Raw genomic sequence first — 6,000 nt, 5'->3', positions numbered from 1 at the left:
TTAAGCAAAGATTGAAACTTTATCCAAAATAATCAAAGAATAAAGTTTCAATCTTTGCTTAAAAGATGTATTTATGCTTTGTTTAAACTCATTGTTATTGGATACATTTATTTTTAGTATGTAAAGTTATTTTCTTTAAGTTTAGAAGAATAGTTAATGTTGAATGTTTTGCCTTTTCACCTTATTCTTTGATTATTTGGATAAAGTTTAGATCTTATTCTTTGCGGCTAAATAAAATTATTTGGATATTTTTGACTCATGCATAGTATGATTGTTAAACTTTTATTTTGCATTTTTTATTTGTTGACTCTCATTCTTGTGCAAGTGTGCTTATTCTTGTCATTCAAAAATTGGTTCTTGATAGTTTCTTTTACTTGAAAATATGTCACTTTTATGCCTTGAACATATATTAATTTCTTTATCTTTTCTTTGCATGCAAAAAAATATCTCGAGTCCAAATGGACTCCTCTTCTCTTGCATTTCATAATTGGTAAATAAGGCTCACCCCTTTGAGTCAAGTTCAAAGTTTAATCCTAAGGTCCACTACATGGCGTGCGGGTGTTAGAAGATAGACGAAGAAGGAAAATGGGTCAAAACCCATTGATGAGGTCACTAAGAGACTTGAAAAGTCTCAATTTTTATTATTGTCTTCTTTTTATTTATTCATTTAGTCATTTATTCATTCATTCATTTATTTCGGCCTCGAAGCCAAAGTTGTATTTAATACAGGTGGAGCAAGACTCGAGCCAAAGGCTCTAAAAATAGTTTAGGACAGGTGAAATGGGTTGGAAGCCCAACTAGACTAGGACAGGTCTTGTTGATTTAGGCCCAATGGCCTAAATCCTTTACTTTCTCCTCCCTTCCCCTTTTATGTGTTTATTTGTTTATTAGTTTTGTTTAGACATAGTTAAAATCCCTACTAAGTTGCCTAAATCTATTTTACACAAGTTTTTTTTTTGAAAAAAAAATCAAATCACTATTTCAACAAATTAATCTTTTCGAAGTTAATCAAAAGACGATTTTCAAACAGTCCGGATAACCGCAAGTTAGCAGACGTTTTAGGTGCCTAACACCTTCCTAAAGCGTTAATAGGAGCCGTTTATCTAGAATCTCTAACTTAAAATGATTTTCCTATTTTGAATCATTTGAAGTAACTTTTATAAAGGTTTCTTAATTCCTTTCCAAAATTAAGTGGCGACTCTCTTCAAAAGTCAAAATTTCCGCAAAATAGAAATAGCGACTCTGCTGGGGATCTTTAACTAGGTTCTAACCAAATGATTGATTTCGTCTTTTGATTAACTGTTTATGTGTTCCGATTATGTAAATTTTAATTATCGCATCTCATGGCATATTCCTGCATCTTATAAACTATTTTAGGGTTTCATGGATGTTTCGGCCCTTGTTGTTCAATTCCAAAATGTGTTGGAAATACGGACAGCTTATCAGCACGTGAGTCGTCTGACGCTGTTCGTATTTTCAAACTCAAGTTGTCCGATTGAGAACCAATGTTCAAACCCACTCTAGACACCTAGGATAGAACGAAACCAAAACCCTATTTTAGGCATGAGCCTAAGACTACCCAATACCCCAGCGGGGTATTAGGCCCATTAGAATATATGCCCTACGTCTATTGACCCCGAGTCAATTATAGACGAACCATATTTATGTGCTGAAGAAAATGTATACCTGTCTAATTCAATCCATTATCCTTTGGGGGTCGGGCCTTTTTCATGTTAATTCCCTTTTCCCCCAAAGATTGTATCCCTTTTTTGTTATCATTTGTACGCATTTATGCTCGTTTCGTATCTATATAAGTTGGGGTATAATGGATTGAATTTAGGGAAGAATATACTTTTTTCAAAAATTGTTAGGCCCGAACCCTTGACTCAAAAAGGGTTACCCCAGTTAGGATACGCATTATTATAATGTTTTGTGTGCTTGTGGTGTTTGTTTGGATCAAAGGCAAGTTTATCCGCTATGTTCTTATGGATGAATTTGTCTAGGACTCAAACAATTCTATATGGTTATTTTCTATCAAATATTTTGCATTACTTATCACATACGAAAACTAACATATTTGCCTTTGAGTTGTTTTACTTTACAGATAATAGAAATTACTCCATGTTGATATAAGCTGGCAGAACATCCCCACTTCACTCGATCGAAAGCGCACAAAATCCCATCCTCTGACCATCATTCAAAAATGACGGGAAATGACGAAGAAAATGCACTGACTATCCAGGATAATGTGATAGCGGAACAGAATGCGATGATTGCGGAACTTGCAAGAAATTTAGAAATGTTTCAGGAAGAAATAAATCGCACTCGGGATTTGGCTAACTTGGCCATCACCGTCAATGCTCCCCCTCTGGGAGGACACGGGACTCCACTCCAAATTTCTCCCCTTAGCACACCTATTCTTGGGGATCAGCCGAATAACGTATCATCCGGATCCGCTCCTCCATTTGTCCAAAATACTAATCGAGAAAATAATCCAAACGTCTACCATCCACAAAATTCATTCGTAACCCCATAGAACCCACCTTCTAATCCAATCCCAAATCATCAAAACACATTTCCAAATCCTTAAAACACATTTCCAAATCTGCAAGATTAACTCCCAAATCCACAACATACGTCAAACCTACCTTTGGATCCACCAAATTCATGTCCAAATCTGCAAAATCCTTCTCAAATTCTGCCAAACTACTCACAAAGTTCGCAGAGCCTTCCCAATTTCCCAAACGTCCTTCCCACTTACCAACTAAATTCCTTTCATTCACAACATCAAGCCTTCCTTCCAAATCCCCTTCAGGCTATTGTATCCCCTGACACCTATGAACCCCATCCTAATCCCAAGATGGACCATTACGAGAAGAAGGAGAAAGAGTGGAAGCCCCAGCATGAAAGGAATTTACTAGCTATGAAGGAGGAGATCATGAGGATCAAAGAGTCTTATGGAGACAAGGACCACAACGGTTTAGGGTATGACGATTTATGTGTTCACCCGGGAGTAGATCTACGAGAAGGGTACAAAGTCCCTAAGTTTGAGATGTTTGACGGTACCAGAAATCCAATGGCCCATCTAAGAAGGTACTGTGAGCAACTGGTAGGGATAGGGAAAAATGAGGCGCTAATGATGCGCCTATTCAGTCGAAGTTTGAATGGTGAAGCCTTGGAGTGGTTCATGTCTCAGGAGCCGAAAAAGTTGGCTGGTTGGAAAACATTGGCCAAGGATTTTCTTGAACGGTTTGCATTCAACATCGAAATAGTCCCTGACCGGTATTCACTAGATCAGATCAAACAAAAGAGCGTTGAGAGTTTTTGAGACTATGCTTTTCGTTGGAGAAAAGAAGCTGCCAAAGTGCAACCCCCCATGTCCGAGGAGGAAATGGTATTCGTGTTCTCTCACACTCAAGAAGGAGAATATTATACTAGGATGGTGTCCGCTGTCAGAGCAACCTTTGCGGATTTGGTAAAGATAGGAGAATCATTAGAAGAAGGTATTCGGACAGGAAAAATTGCCAAAACCCAGACATCATCTGGAACTACCATGTTTTCTAAGAAGAAGAAGGAAGAGGTAGGTGGGGTTTCTGCCAATTTTGTTTCAAAATTGAAACAGCGGTTCAACTCTAGAAATGTTTTATTCCCCCCCATCACCTAACCTTCCGCATGCATTCTATGTTTACCCCCAATACCAAACTCCACTCCCAAACATCCCACCATCATACCAAGCTCCACAACCAAATATCTTTCCCTAATACCTAGTTCCACCTCTAAATTATCAGTCTCATTTCCAAACTACTCCCCCAAATAGCCGAACAAATTTCTAAACACCTCCAAATTACCACTAAGTACCCCCTCCTACAAACCTAAGCTCGTATAACCCCTAGTGTCCAAAGCACGAAAAGAAACCTCCCCGAAACTTTACCCCACTAGCTGAAAATTGCACCCAATTGTTTGAAAGATTGCAGAATGCTGGTCATTTACAACCAGTACAGCCAAACCCTATCAATCCTAGCTCTCGGTTTTATCACCCTAATCAAAATTATGTCTATCATTCAGGGGCAGCAGGGCATAGTACCGAGGACTGTCTTATCTTGAAACACAGAATCCAAGATCTGATTGATCAAAAGGCCATCACGCTCCAGGAACCTACTCCAAATATTAGCAGTAATCCACTGCCAAACCATGGGGGACCTATAGTTAACATGATTGAAATAGAAGGCGAATGGGCATCTGGCAAGACCATTACCCAAGTGAACTCCAAAAAGCGCAAAAGGGCAGAAGAGGTAGGAAAGATAGAGAAAGCTATGGCTACCTTAAGTATCAGCGAGAAAGCCTTATTTATAGTGATGACTGAACCGACTCAAGTGTATGCTTTCCCTCCAAAGAAGGAATTTATTGTGCAAACCGCTGCTGCCCAGGGGATGACGCGATCAGGATGATGTTACATCCCTGAGGAATTGACCAACAAGAAAGATTCACCGAAAAGGCCAATCACTGAAGGAGAGGCTAAGGAATTTTGGAGGCGTATGCAACCAAAGGATTACTCAATTGTCAAACACTTGGAGAAAACGCCAGCCCAAATCTCTATCTTAGCACTATTATTAAGCTTGCAACACCTCCGACAGGCTCTATCAAAGGTATTGGAGGAAGCATATGTTCCCGAAGGAACAACATTGAGAATTTGGCTGCGATCATAGGGAACGTTGTGGGGAACCATCGCATATCATTCAGTGATGAAGAGTTGCGATGTAAAGGAGCAATGCACAACAAAGTCATGCATGTCACCATTATTTATCGAGATTATACAATTAATCAGGTATTAATAGACGACGAATCTGGTGTGAATATTTATCCCCTCTCCACGGTGGTTCAAATGGGCTATGATATGGGGAAAATTTTTCAAAGTCACGTAAATGTGAGAGCATTTGAAGAAGGGCAGAGAGATACCATAGGAGAGATTGATTTGCACATCCAAATGGGGCCTGCTGAGTTTAAGACTAAGTTTCCTGTTATGGATATCCATCCTATCTACAACCTGTTTTTAGGAAGACCATGGATACACGGGGAAAAGGCAATTTCATCACCCCTTCATCAATTATTGAAGTTCATTTGGAAAGATCATGAAGTAGTCATCCAAGGAGAAGGAAGTCGAGCGGACCGTCCCAATGGTTATGTGCCAGTGATTGAAGGTGTTCCAAAAGGTAGCAGTTTCTATACAGTCAAAATTGTAAACATTGCGGAAAGAAATTCGACACCCAAAATATCAATGCCTTCTGTCTACAAAATGATTGCAACTGTGATATTAAGAAATGGGTTCGAACCTGGTCGAGGCTTGGGCAAGAATTTACAAGAAATTATCGAGCCTATTGTGATCCCAGAGAGAAGCTCTAAGCATGGGTTAGGGTATCAGTCTACCAAAAAATATAGGGTTGAGGATAAGCCAGAAAAGAGTCTGTTTAGGCCCTTGCCACTCCTATTCCAGTCATTTCCCGTACGAGAGATGTCAAATGATAATGGTCTTGGGGACGGGACAGGAGATTTGTTTGAAGGATGCAATGCTGTACCAGAAGATCTCCCAGAGTCCAGCGGGGTAAAGTATATTACGCCAGGGGAGGCTTTGCAAAATTGGACCTCCACTCCACTCATAACCCATCGCCGATCGTGGTAGATGAAAGGGCAATTACTAATAGTTTTAAAATCAGCGATGATCCGGAGGAGGCCCCGCAATCCACCTTTTATATCTCAAAACTTTATTTTTGTATCTTACTGCTTTCAAAAAAGGCGGGGGCTTCTTTTTGTGCAAGTCACAAGCCATGGTTTTGTAATTATTTATTAAATTTCAATGAAAAGGCATTCATTTATTTGGAAAAATATATTAGTTCTAAAACGCTCCTAGTCATATGTTTTGTTATTTTCTTATCATCTAACTTAGTTTATTTGTCCATTACAGTAACAGTAGCTTAGAACCTGCCAACGTTGTGTCATATCAAA

The sequence above is a fragment of the Capsicum annuum genome, chromosome 8, assembly GCF_002878395.1.
Source record: "Capsicum annuum cultivar UCD-10X-F1 chromosome 8, UCD10Xv1.1, whole genome shotgun sequence".
Classification (NCBI taxonomy): domain Eukaryota; kingdom Viridiplantae; phylum Streptophyta; class Magnoliopsida; order Solanales; family Solanaceae; genus Capsicum; species Capsicum annuum.
This window is presented reverse-complemented; position numbering follows the sequence as displayed.